We start from the raw sequence: 13,250 nt of genomic DNA, 5'->3' as shown, positions 1-13,250 counted from the left end.
GCAGACTTCAACATTGTTTGGAAATGGTAGTTTACAGTTTTAAGTATGGCGAGTAAGACTGAAGCATTCCTTTGGCGAATAAAGCGAGCAGTTTGGCGGCTTTTCAGGGTAATGTTTAAAACCAGAAATTGCAGCGCGCCACAAGGTGGCAACCCTTTTGAAAACAGCACTGGCATTCCGAGTCAGAAAAATGCCACAAAGACATTGCTAGAATCAGGCTGATATGTAACACTGAATAGTTGTTTTAAAATAGTAGAATTCTACAGTGTATCTCAAGTATATATGTCCCTCACTAAAATGTACAGCCGGTAAACGTACAGCCGATACAACAATAAAACAAATTACAAAAAAAACAGAAGTGACACAACAGTTTGAGCAAATGTTTTTTTTGGTCATAAGAACTTGAATGAAACTGAGGGCGATAACAATAACGCAGAATTATGAGAAGGAACTTGAAAGTCTCTACAGTCATGCCAGTGGCATCGCTTTTTAAAAGACAACAGCACCACTGAGCCTCCTAAATTTTCACTTTTATGGTAGCCTGACGGCAGCCCGAGTACTCCTTTTAGACAGCAAACGACATCAACTATGCGTCAGCGTGACGAGCGGCAAAATTTTCGGGCGACCATAGGGCAGCCCACGCTGCCCCCGCCATATCATCGTAGTCGCGCAAGCGCAGCCGTGTTCGCTGTGTCGTCTGCTACACCATCGGCCTGTATACACGGAAGCTTCAGTGGACGAGATTCTTGTTATGGCATGCTCACGGCGCGATAGAACAGTATGGAGGGGAGCATCACACTATCAGCCTGTTCTTGGCCCTGGTAATGAGGCAGGAACGGCATTGTGTTTTGTTACACGTCGAGCGGGTTATGCCAGCGTATATAGACCTAGACTTCAGGAAAACGTTTTAACTATCCAAAAGCACATCTGTAGATCTTGCAGAAGAAATGGAGAGGTATGCTTTTTATCCGCAATGCTTGCACCGGATGAATGAGAGTGTCAGCTGAGAAGGCTGTGCTGATGGGAGTAAGCTAGCTATCTCGCCACTCAACTTACAATACATGGAATTTTGGACAAATTCGACTTGAGGAGATCCAAGTGGCCACGTCGCAATGCGTCGTGCTCTTGCCTATCAGCCCGAGAGAGGTAAAAAGGCTGGACAGATGGCATCGCACGAAACAAGCGAGCATTTCGTGTGCTTTATCAACGCCAAGGGGTGGAAGAGGGCACTCGAGACGTCATATCAGGGATGTGGACGGCTGTCACATTCACATACACCAACCACCAGATTTGTAATAGAGCTATAACCAAGGCAAGCCTGATTGCAGTGAGAGGACAATAATTAAACCCAGACAACAGGAAAATTACTCGCGCGGCAATAAAATGTCTTACCTTTGTTCACTTGCCTGGCGCTATCATCGAGCAGCACAAAGCCTCTGTTTTTACAGACAAGGCACACTTTGATACGTATCTCATTTAAAAATACATATTTTGTGGCATTAGGAGACATTATCACAAGGTAAGGCTAAAACTGAAATGCACGTCTAACAAACTTAAACAGCCAATCTAAAAAGGTTGTCAAACCGAGCGCCGAACTTCTGCAGAGACGACGCTCACGAGCTGATGACGCGACGAAAAAAAAATATTGGCCCCTTATTAGCAGTTACACTGCAAAAGTCGTGGAAAGACGATAGCCTTACGTCTGGAGAGAGTGAACAAAACGTTTATTTGATGTTCTGCGCAAGAAAATTAGTGAATGGCATTCTGGAGGCACTGCGTTAGAGTGCTTTGAGCGTGCAGTGGAGGTGAACGAGCGCATCAAGTCACGCCACACGTGAGACATGCGCGCTATCTGGCAGTTATCTTGGAAAACGAAGCGCGCGCCCTGCGCACCCGTCTTGGAGGTGATAAGGTGTAGAACGCAAGGTGACGGGTAGGTTCCCCAACCGTGTCTTTTTATCAAAGCTTTAGAAACACTTGCCTTTTCGTGCAAGCGTTGCATGGTCAGTGCAACATGATAAACATAGCGGTCCTTGGAATTACTAATGTGTGCCTCTTCTCGTAAGGGACACACATACAGAATATTTACGTGTTGTTATAGTGCCTCAGATGTGCGTAACAATTGGTTTTTATTTAACAATCGCACAAGTATGTACGCTGAACCTTGAGCAATATTGGTGGGCGCTGCGGATGGGGTTCGACGTTTGGAGCATCGTTTGGCCACTTTGGTGCCGTTTAGGGTACTGTTAAGGGCAGAGAAACAGGCAGACAGACCAAATGTTTTGCGTTGAAGGTCCCCAAGATATTCTTATCTCATTGTTAACAATGCTTTAGTGGATTTTTCCTGACTCGAGAAGGAATTAGTGTTTACGCGCTAGTTGCCAGCTTGTGGCTCACTGGAGTTGATATATTTACAAACTGTCCTGCATAGCTGTCACATCTGCTGACCCTACAGGTCAAGAGAAAGATTTCTGTTGTAGACGTCGCCGCATAAAAAATTGTGAAAAGCACCATAGCTTTGCACTGTTTGTAGTCTATATTTGAAAGGTCATGCTCACGCAGTAGGCAGAAGGATTTTCCAAATGAAAGATGCACGAAATAGTGCGTGCGCGAACATGAGCTTTTGTTCTAGATAAAAACTGGTACATTGACCAATTCACTGCAATAGACACGAAAGACAGCTTGCCCTGAATAGAGCTCGCATCCTCAGTGAAAGCAGAGCCACTAGGGCTCGGGAACTCTTGTAGGCATTTCACCTAAAAGTATGGCGTTCCTTATATATCAGTGATATTTATTGTCTCTCTCGCAGGCGAACAGCAAGTTGTTAAACTACAGGTTAATTACCAGCGTGGTATGCGCTCGATGTGTGCCTGGAATGCTGCGCACGGCTGTCTCTATATATTGCAATGCAGTAAAGGATGAACAAACAGCTAAAATTTCAGCCCTTCTTGACCCCTTTCCTCATTATTTCCTGCCGCACACTAGCGGCATCTACATGAATAAGGACTAACCAACCACGCAAAGTGTGCTTCTGGAGGCATTCATGAATAGTGCAGCGCATTAGCACGCCTGACTATGTGTAAGCATGGGTCCGATGGTATGCTTATAGTTTGTGACTGTTTATGCTCTATTATTTATTCCCATTCCGGGGCATGAATAGCAAGACTGTAAGATGTCTCTCTAGCAAGTACAATTTTCCTTTCTTGTCATTACACTCAAGCACCCATCAGGTTATGCATTAAAGCAACTCACGGGATTTCAATATTCATAAAGCCACAAAGTTGCGTTGTAATGACAGTGCAGCTTTCTTTACACAGTGGTTGTTCGTAATCATTCAACTGCTTTATGCAGGGTTGGCTGGCTCTTCGAAACCGGTGTGCTGAAAGCGTGGATAGAAAAGCAGCTTGGTGACTGGCAGTCGTGCTTGTTTCAAGACAGCGAAGAGAACTACAGCGCACTCTCTCTATCCGATGTGCAATCGGTCTTCTTTCTTTTCCTAACCTTCGCCTCTTTTTCGATCGTCGTGTTCATCAGCGAGCTTCTGATTGGAGGTGAAAAATGCCATATCACTACTCGGCGATCGTGTACGGTCTTAAGTGTGTTTCTGAACAAAAAAACTTGCTGTTTTGCTATCCCAAACGACAATTTGCACAGCAGGAAAAAACACGCTACCACAATTTACTGGCAACATGAAGTGTTGCGTACTCTTCAGCGTAAACTACATAAAGTCAATCAGCCAGGAAATAGGCACTATCATGTCTTAATAGACGCGGTAAATATATGCGAATCATATATGTTTCCGTCTAACACTTTGCATGGTCACATTTAGGCAGGGTACATAATAAGGGCACTAATTTTTTTCCTGACGACAAATTATTTCTGATGAGCTAGTGAAGTCAACCGGATGCAATATTAGGCTAGATAATTCAATGTCGCAAGAAGTATTTGAGTTCAAAAGTAATGTTGTGGGCTCCCATTGTCAAATACAGCAGTGACGGTGGGAGAGGGGTGCTTTTCAAATCCGGCTAAACATGATCACGTGCAGAAAAACAAAACACTTCTTAGATTCACCCGAATTGCAAAAAAACGCGAATGAACTTTTCATTCTGCCCTCAAAAACTTGTATAATGCCCATTGATATGATATTGATATTACTGGCTGTAGCTTGTTTTCAAAGGGAGGCAAACGAGATATTCCTTGTGAAAATTTGAAGTATACACGCAAACTGAATCTGTTTTAAAAACATTTAAATTGTCGCGGCATGTTGCTTACAGATCTTTGCTGAATAAATCAACCTAGGCACAATCATTCCCGCAGCCGTTCGACGTACTTGGTAACCTTGCATTCTCTCTGGCACACACTCTCTCTTTCTGCTTCTTTATTTTTCAGCCTACACGCACAAAAGAAGAAAACGAAATGTGGTCCGCCGAATAAAGTGGGTCCCTCACAATCACCCGGAAAGTCAGCGTACCAGGATTGATAGACCAATTAAAACCAGACCGCAATGGAGACAGCTGAAAGATGGGTACCTGCGGTGACTACAAAGAGAAAGAGAGTGGTCTCAAACTCGGAGTGGAAGTGATTGCATATTGATGCTAAGTCCACCTTCATACACCCCACATGTAGCACAGATGCACCCTGTTTTGAGTCATGATAGATAGATTCACAAGTGCTCACTAACGCATATCAGCGTGGTTGCCGGCCATATGGACAAGTCCCTTCAATAGTCAACAACAACTGTCACTTCCCCTAAGTGAAGTGTGATGTGTTCACCGATTACACGCGTCTCATTACGTATCGACTCATTAGTGATCGAGGTCACAATTGAATTCTTGCACAGCCTGCAAAACAAATAAATGGCGCTGAGCCATGCCCCCGCGACGGGAGACAGAAAATAGCGTCCCTTTTACATCTTCATCTATCATTAGCCTCACTTGAAGAGAATAAAAGCCTCATTAACGAATGCATGAGAACTACTCCCACGCGATGCCTGACTGAAGCACCAGGCTATATTAGAGGCCACGTTTTGGCTAATCTACCACCTCTCGCTGATATGTTATTATATATTTGAAAGATTGGTAATAAACTAGCTTCGACTATTTGAGGCACGATGCTTATAACCATGATTTAAAGATATCTCGCTGTCTCACTTTAGTACCTACCTTGTAAACAAGATAATGGCTAGGAGACACTACCTGCGCTGATGTCGCATCATTGCTAGCTCCACCGGATATTTCCACCAGGGCCACCACCACCGCAAAGCGCCCGTACTTGGTATGGATAGGCGCATACCTTCGACGGGCGGTAAGCGTTCGTCCACGAGTGATGCTAATCAGAGCCCGTTTTATTGCCCACTTTCGCCGCATTGACAGGAAGTTTCCGCCACTTTCCGATTTCTTGATTTTTGCTTTGACAACTTCGCATTTGTTGTGAACGAGTCAATAAAGTGCATTCAAACTAAGACTTTTGACGGTTTGGGTTCTTTGAAACTGTGGAATCCACCATTCACAGGGAGCGCAACTGTACCACCACACAACTTGCGCATTGTTCACACTACATACAAACATCTGAAACTCGGTTCAACGCTATCTTTTTGTGAAACGCTAAAAAAGAAAATTCACCGAATTTACACGGAGAAGATCATTATGAGCGGGGCGAAGCGTTTTTTCGTCTGTCTGTCTGTCTGTCTGTCTGTCTGTCTGTCTGTCTGTCTGTCTGTCTGTCTGTCTGTCTGTCTGTCTGTCTGTCTGTCTGTCTGTTCGCTCGTTCATGCGTGAGCTACACAAAATTTTCCGTCCATCTGTCCATCCGTTCGTCTGTCTGTCTCTCTGTTCGTCCGTGAACTACACGAAGTATTCCGTCCATCCATCTGTCTATCTGGCTGCCTGTTCGTCAGTCTATCCGTCAACTCTACTAAATCAACTATACAAAAACCACTGATGCCATCTAGTGATAATATTTCAAAGTGGATGAATGGATGCTTTGATTGTTCTATTTGTAACGCGGCGGTGATACGGTTGGCAGCAGGATATATTATATATATATATATATATATATATATATATATATATGTGTGTGTGTGTGTGTGTGTGTGTGTGTGTGTGTGTGTGTGTGTGTGTGTGTGTGTGTGTGTGTGTGTTACGGGGAGCATTTATTTGGCAGTCGTTAGTATGTAGGAGGGCGGGATCACAGCGCACATGGGGCACAGATGGCCAAACAGGGCAACCCAGGCTAAGCCCCACAACATCAATGTCGTCGTCTTCTTTCATTAGGTGCCATTTAAGCTGCTCCACCGGAAAGGCATTTTCACACCCGTGACATTACGCCGGCATGTAAAGCCACCGTCTCGGTGCCAGTTATGACTAAAAGGGCGTGTCCCCATTGTAAACCTTCAGGCGAGAGCCCTGTACTATGCCAGTTTTGAGAGTAGCAGTGGATGAGTTTGATGATTTGGTTGTCAGGGAAATCTCATAGCTGAAAGGTGACTACTTGGTAGGGAGTGATGTATCGCGAGAGAAGCTTCTCGCTGAGGCCTACGTGACGAGATCAGAGCCACAGTAGCACAAGAGAGCCCGGAGGAAAATCAGCGTCCCTGTGCTCACTATCATACACAGTCTTCTGTGTAGCCTGGGACAGTGAGTGCCAAGCGTGTGCTGCCGTGCATGCGGTAAGAGCTCGGGTGTTGGCATCTTTAGCGTATGAATCATCAATGTTGGATCAATTGAAAGCAGAGTATCAAATGGTAACAAAGCATCACGCCCAAAAAGAAGATAAATGGGTTAGTATCCGGCAGTTTCGTAGCGCGATGAATTATAGGCAAAGGTGATGATGGGAGGGCAATGTCCCAATTGATGTGGTCGTCGGAAACGTACATTGAAATCATGTCTGTCAGTGTACGGTTGAAGCGTTCGGTCAGCCCTTTGGTCTGGGGATAATAAGACGTGGTAAACTTATGACTAGTAGCACAAGATCGCAGTAGGTCGTCGACAACCCAAGAAAGGAAGCAGCGACCACGGTCTGTAAGTTGGTGAGAAGGAGCACCATGCTGAAGAATGACGTCGTAATGGAAAAATTCCGCAACCCCGGTCGCGCAACTGGTCGGTAGCACTCGAAAGATTTGTACCGAGTGGCATAATCAGTGGCTACAGCAAACTATTTATTTTCAGTTGTCGAAGTTGGAAAAGAACCAAGCAAGTCCAATCCTAGTCAGTGAAAAGGCTAAGCTACGACTTCAATAGGCTTGAAGCGGCTGGCAGGGGGAGTCATAGGCTTCTTCCAACTTTGGCAGAGGTCGCAAGCCACATTGTAGCGACGAACGAAGCGATACATGCCTTTCCAGAAAAACTGTCGCCGAGCATGGTCGTAGGTTTGGGTAACGCCTAAAAGTCCTGAAAATGGGACGTCCAGAAGCTCTTGAAGTAGGCCTTTGTGCAGATGATGTGGGATGACGAGTAAAGGTTCTGCGCCCTCTGCAGTGTAATTTACAGTGATACAAAACGTTTTCTTGTAGCAAGAACATGCTGAAAGAAGGGTCGGCATTTCTGGCTTTTAGGGTGATGAGGAGTTGTGATGGATCTCGCCATTGTTTATACGCCACGTGCAGAAAGTCTGTGATGGCGAAAATACAGGTGCCAGGTTTTAGCGGAGAACTGGCCTCAGAGACAGACTATAGTGTCTTATACTCTTTGATGTTGGGTTTCCTCTGTCGCATCTTTTGTAATTTCTCTCTCTCTTTCTTCGCAACATTTTCTGTTAACATCTTTTATTCCTTTCACCCCTTTCCTCAGCACAGGGTAGCCAGCCGGTCTAAGAACTGGCTAACCTCCCTGTCTAACCGCTTAAACTTTCTTCCTCCTCCTCCTTCATCCTGTGCAAGTGTAACCCCAATGCCAAGGCCGCTTGCGTCAGTGCGAACCTCTGTTTGTGCAGCTGAGTCGAAGTGTGCCAGCACTGACGGGGAAGTGAGAGCGGAAATTACCGTTGCGAATGAATGCGCTTGGGTCGCACCCCAAGAAAAAGCCATGTCCTTCTGGAAAAGATCCGAAATGGGTCGAGAAATATCCGCGAAGCTGGCGACAAAGCGGCGAAAGTACGATCAACGCCCCAGAAAACTGCGGACTTCTTTTGTACAACGTGCAACGGAGAACTCGCGAACAACGCGGACTTTGTCGGCATCGTGCCGAACTTTAGCAGCATCGACAAGGTGGACAAGTAGCTTGAATTGACGGCATCTAAAAGTGCACTTAGATGAATTTAGCTGAATGACCGACAGACGTGAGAGGGGGCTTTCAAATGTGGGCGAAAACACGGTGGCATCGTCCAGATAGCAAAGGCAGGTTGATCATTTAAAACCACGTCGGAGAGAGTCCGTCATGTGCTCAAAAAATGAAGGAGCATTACACGCTCCAAACGGCATGACCTTTAATTGCTGAAAGCCATCGGGTGTGATGACTGCTGTCTTAATATGGTGTGGTCATCTACTTTTGAAATTTGCCAATATCCGTATTGAAGATTAAGTGACGAAAAATACCTTGTACCATAGATGCAGTCGAGAGCATCGTCGATTCGAGGCAAGGAATAGACGTTGTTTTTAATGATTCGATTGAGAGGACGATTGTCGACGCAAAAGCACCAGTTGTTATTTTTCTTAACTAGTACCACAAGGGGTGTCTGAGGGCTGAATGCAGGCTCTATGAAGTCTTTTTCGAGCATGTTCTCAACCTCCATCTGAATAACATTGCGCTCAGCAAGCGACAGGCAGTAGGGGCGTTTGTGATGGAGACTGGCGTCGCCGGTGTCGATACGGTGGGCTACAACACTTGTGCCGCCCAGTGGATGGTCGTCAATGTCCAAAATATTGATGTAGGAAAGCAAAACACTGCACAGGGCTTGAACTTGTGAAGGAACAAAGTCCCTAGATATTATTTTTCAGGAATGTTTTATTGTGCGATGCTGTGACATCTTTGGTCACAGAATTTGCATCAGGGGTGAAAGAAGAAATTCTGCATTATTCGACAGTTGAAAGCTGTGCAAGCGAGATGCCTTGGGGAAAAACATGGACTGACGTGTAAAAGTTTAAGACCGGAAGCAGCATCTTTTTGTTAGCGACGACCCCAACAGTATGTGGAAGGGCTATGTTGCGGGAAAGAGTGCGGTCAATGAGGGGAGCTACCAAGTAGTCGCCATCAGGGACTGATGGAAAAGGTGACATAAGGACGTACACAGCAGCTTGAGGTGGAAGTCGTAGAAACACCATAGGCCGGAGCCACGCTCAACTTGCAGAAGAGGCATCATCATACAAAGGCAACTCGAGCCTTGAAACACCGGATGAGAAATCGATGAGGGCAGTGCAACTGGTCAAAAAATCAATGCTAAAAAAATCGCAACATATCCACGAAGTCAATGATGGAGAGTGGGGCGAAGCATTTGTCCGCCCATGCATCCGTCTGTGTGACCGTCCATGCATCAGTTCATGCGCCCGTCCCTGGGTTCGTTCATGCATCCGCCCCAGCGTCCGTTCATGCGTCCATCCATGCATTTGTCTGTGTGTCCGTTCGTCCATCTATTCAACACTCCAAGTCCCACCATCTCGCATCTTTTTATCATATATTCCCCTTATAGAAGCACCGCCATTCAGTGGACATTTCAAGGACTAAACGAGAGGTGGCACACGCACACTTCCTCACGGCTTGCGCTTCGGGTCTACTTCCCACCTTCATCCACCTTGAGTTCATGGTATATACTAGTTCACTGTATTCATGGCACTGCGGCCCAATGCTCGCTAAACCTTTCTAAAACCAAGGACGTTACGCCCAGCGAGTATAACGTAGCAACCTTTTCCTGTCAGATAGTGCTCAATGTACATGCCAGTGGCTGCTAATGTTAAAAGAGAGACAGGAGGATTCAGCTTTTAATTTCTTACGGCTTGCGCTTCGTATCTGCTTCCCCCCTTTCACCACCTCGAATTCATTCATGGTATATACTAGTTCATTGTATTCATGGCCCTGCGGCTCAACGCTCGCTAAACCTTTCTAAAACTAAGGAGGTTACACTCAGCGAGTATAATTTAGCAACCCTTTCTTGTCCGATAGTGCTCAATGTACATGCCAATGGCTGCTAATGGGGATCGCAGCATGCGCGTTGACTAAAAGCAGAATGCTCCTGTCTCTCATTCCCCATTAGCAGCCATTGGTATGTACATTGAGCACTATTTTTTATGTTAAACAACGCACAGAAGAAATCTCTCACCGGAACCACCTTGGAGGTCAAATGTTATACCTATTTCGGGTATGTGCCACTGGTGGTTACGTACTACGAGGGATGCACAAGCCACGCCATAAGGAGCTTCGCCCCCTAATAAAATCGTGTGAGCAAGCAGCAAGAACAGCAAAGAGTACTGAAGTGTAGAGGCCGGCCACAATAACACGGGCAGTGCACAAACCAAGGACGGGTGTTCGGCTTCCGGTAGCTACGCGCAATGTGGACACCACAGCAGGTGTCAGGAGTTTCTTGAGGTAGTATCGAAGCTTAGAACTTATCACAGATAAATGAGCGCCAGTGTCTATCAGTGGTGTAACGGCCAGGCTATCGATGAGGAGAGCAAGTAAACTTCGTTTTGGATTTGGCGTCGGTAGAGGGTTTCTGGTGCTCGTCTTCAGTGCAGCGCCACCTCCAGCAGCTGCACTTACTAGTTTTCCAGGAGATGACTACAATGAGTCGGTGACGGAGAGCGATTGCGCCAAGGAGAACGTGATTGGTGACCCTAAGGTGACGGCGACTGGCTAGAGAAGTTCCTCTGAGCAACGACGTCCTCATATGTGGGTCGAGATCAAGCGAGTGAGCAGCGTGGTGGAATGTCCAAAGGGGGTTATCGAGGGAGTATGGTCTAGAATAGTGGTAGCGATCCTGACTGCGGTCACTTGAAAATCTCGGTTGGGAAGACCATTTGTTGCAGCAATGACGGGAATTGTGGCCAACGCAAGAACAAGAAAAAGAAATCGGTCGATCGTCATTGGTGAACCCCTCGGATGGATTGCGGTATCGTGGGGGAAATCGAGGAACCGGAGAGGATGCGGAGGTGAGTGGGGCAGTGTTGTGGTCATCCTTGTTGGTGGGAGTCAACACGTGCTGGGGCGCTAGGCGAGCGGATGAGAAAGTCAAGCCGGACGACGGTTTCAATTAGTGAAACGGTTGCAAAGTTGTCTTGCTCAGGGGGCGTACTGGTAGCAGGCGCCATGACTTCTAGCTCCTCGCGAATAATCCGTGCGATGTCAGAATTGGCGTTTTGGCATGGCGGCGCAGGATCTTCGCACGAGCAATCCGCAGTGGTGTTGGGAAGGCGGTTGATGCGCGGAGAAATCTGCCTGCTTTTAGCTTGCGTAAAGCGCCGACATTCGGTGATGATGGAGCCAACCGTGGTACAATTCTTACACACGAGGATAAGGAAGGCGTCGTCAGCTATGCCTTTCAACACATTGTTGAATTCGTCTGCCTCTGACAAGTCTTTGTCGGGCTTGCGGCACAGGGAAGCACGTCTTAAGTGTAGGAGACGTAAGATTCAGTAGATGATCGAACACACGAAGCGAGTCCCTGTCTGGCTGCCATTTGTCGAACAAGAGACCGCCCGAACAAATCGTTAAGCTTCTGTTCGCACACACCCCAGCTGGTAAGGTCTTCCTCGTGGGTCTCATGCCACGCGCGGGTGTATCATGTAGATAGAAAAGTATATTGGCAAGGTATTCTAAAAGGACTTGTTTTGGGCTAGTTGGTGCATACTTGGTACAGAAGACTGAGGCGCAAAAACATATCATGAAGCAGGAAGAGCAGGAGAAAAGACAGAATCTGCTTCACGATATGTTTTTTTGTTGCGCCTCAGTCTTCTGCACCATATATTTACAAGCATAAGCGTCTCATCCCACCTGTATAGTGCTTGCTGCCGCGCTCGTATAAGCTGAGCCATTCGTCGGTGTCAGTTTTGTCGGTTTCGCCAAGTGTGCCAGGGTATAGAGGATGGGAAGAAATTACAGGTGACGAAGCAAGCGTGGACAGAACAGATGGTTCACTGCCTTCAGGCATCGTGGCTCGATGAAAGTTACGTCCGCTACGGACGTACAGAGTCGGGATGTTACACAGCACTCTCACAAAAAAGATGTTACAGGGAGTATCTATTTAGGGGTCGTGAGTCTGCAGGAGAGCGGGATCACGGTGCACAGGGCGCACAGATTGCCAGACAACAGGGCAACCCAGGCTTAGCCTCACAACACCAATGCAATGTCGTCGTGTTCTTTTATTAGGTGCCATTTCAGCTGCGGAGAGGTATTTCCGCACCCGTAATGTATATATATATATATATATATATATATATATATATATATATATATATATATATATATGCATGTATATATATATATATATATATATATATATATATATATATATATATATATATATATATATATATATATATATATATATATATATATATATATATATATGTAGTGTTTGTATGCGTTCCTTCTGAAGCTCTCTTTTCACTTTTCTCTTTGTTTCCTTAATTCATTGTTGTATTTATGTCTATATACTTCGGTATTGCCCTCCTTGCTCATTGCTTCTTTGGGTTTTCTAAGGTATGTTGAATAATTATATAAATAAAAACAAATGTTGTTATTGCAACCTAAATGTGTCTGATATTAATTGATAAAACAGGAAGGAACACCACGTTTCATCGGTGGTGTTCCCTTTACTGGAGAAGAAGACATCTTCAGATGCGCACAAATAATAATTACGGCAGCATATATAGAAATAAAAAGCGTGACCTTGATCCAATCAAATAGATGATCAAGTCTAATACATTAGTCAAAGTCCTTCATGCGAGTAGTTTATCGAGACTGACATTTTTGAAAGATCGCCACTAGTAATAACCGCGGATTGATAAAATCTGGCTAATTTATCAGGTAAAACCAAAACCAATGCAACAAACAGCGTATCTAGCACTCAACTCTAAAGCGCCCTGAGTGACGACATCGTGTTCAAGCCGTTAGGAATGGTCAATCTAGACACTTCACTTAGTGACTCCCAAAGCGACGGTCATTGCTGTTGAGGCTGTTTTTATAGTAAATATATATGCGCTGTTCCGTGCATCGGTTTTGGTTTGGCCTGCTTAATTAGGCAGATCTCACCAGCGGCCACCTTTCGACAATTCCCATGTGGGCTTCATCGGCTGTTTCTATATGTTAAAATGTTACTTGCTT

Source organism: Rhipicephalus microplus, chromosome 2 (assembly GCF_043290135.1).
Source record: "Rhipicephalus microplus isolate Deutch F79 chromosome 2, USDA_Rmic, whole genome shotgun sequence".
Lineage (NCBI taxonomy): Eukaryota > Metazoa > Arthropoda > Arachnida > Ixodida > Ixodidae > Rhipicephalus > Rhipicephalus microplus.
Note: the sequence above shows the minus strand (reverse complement) of the source record.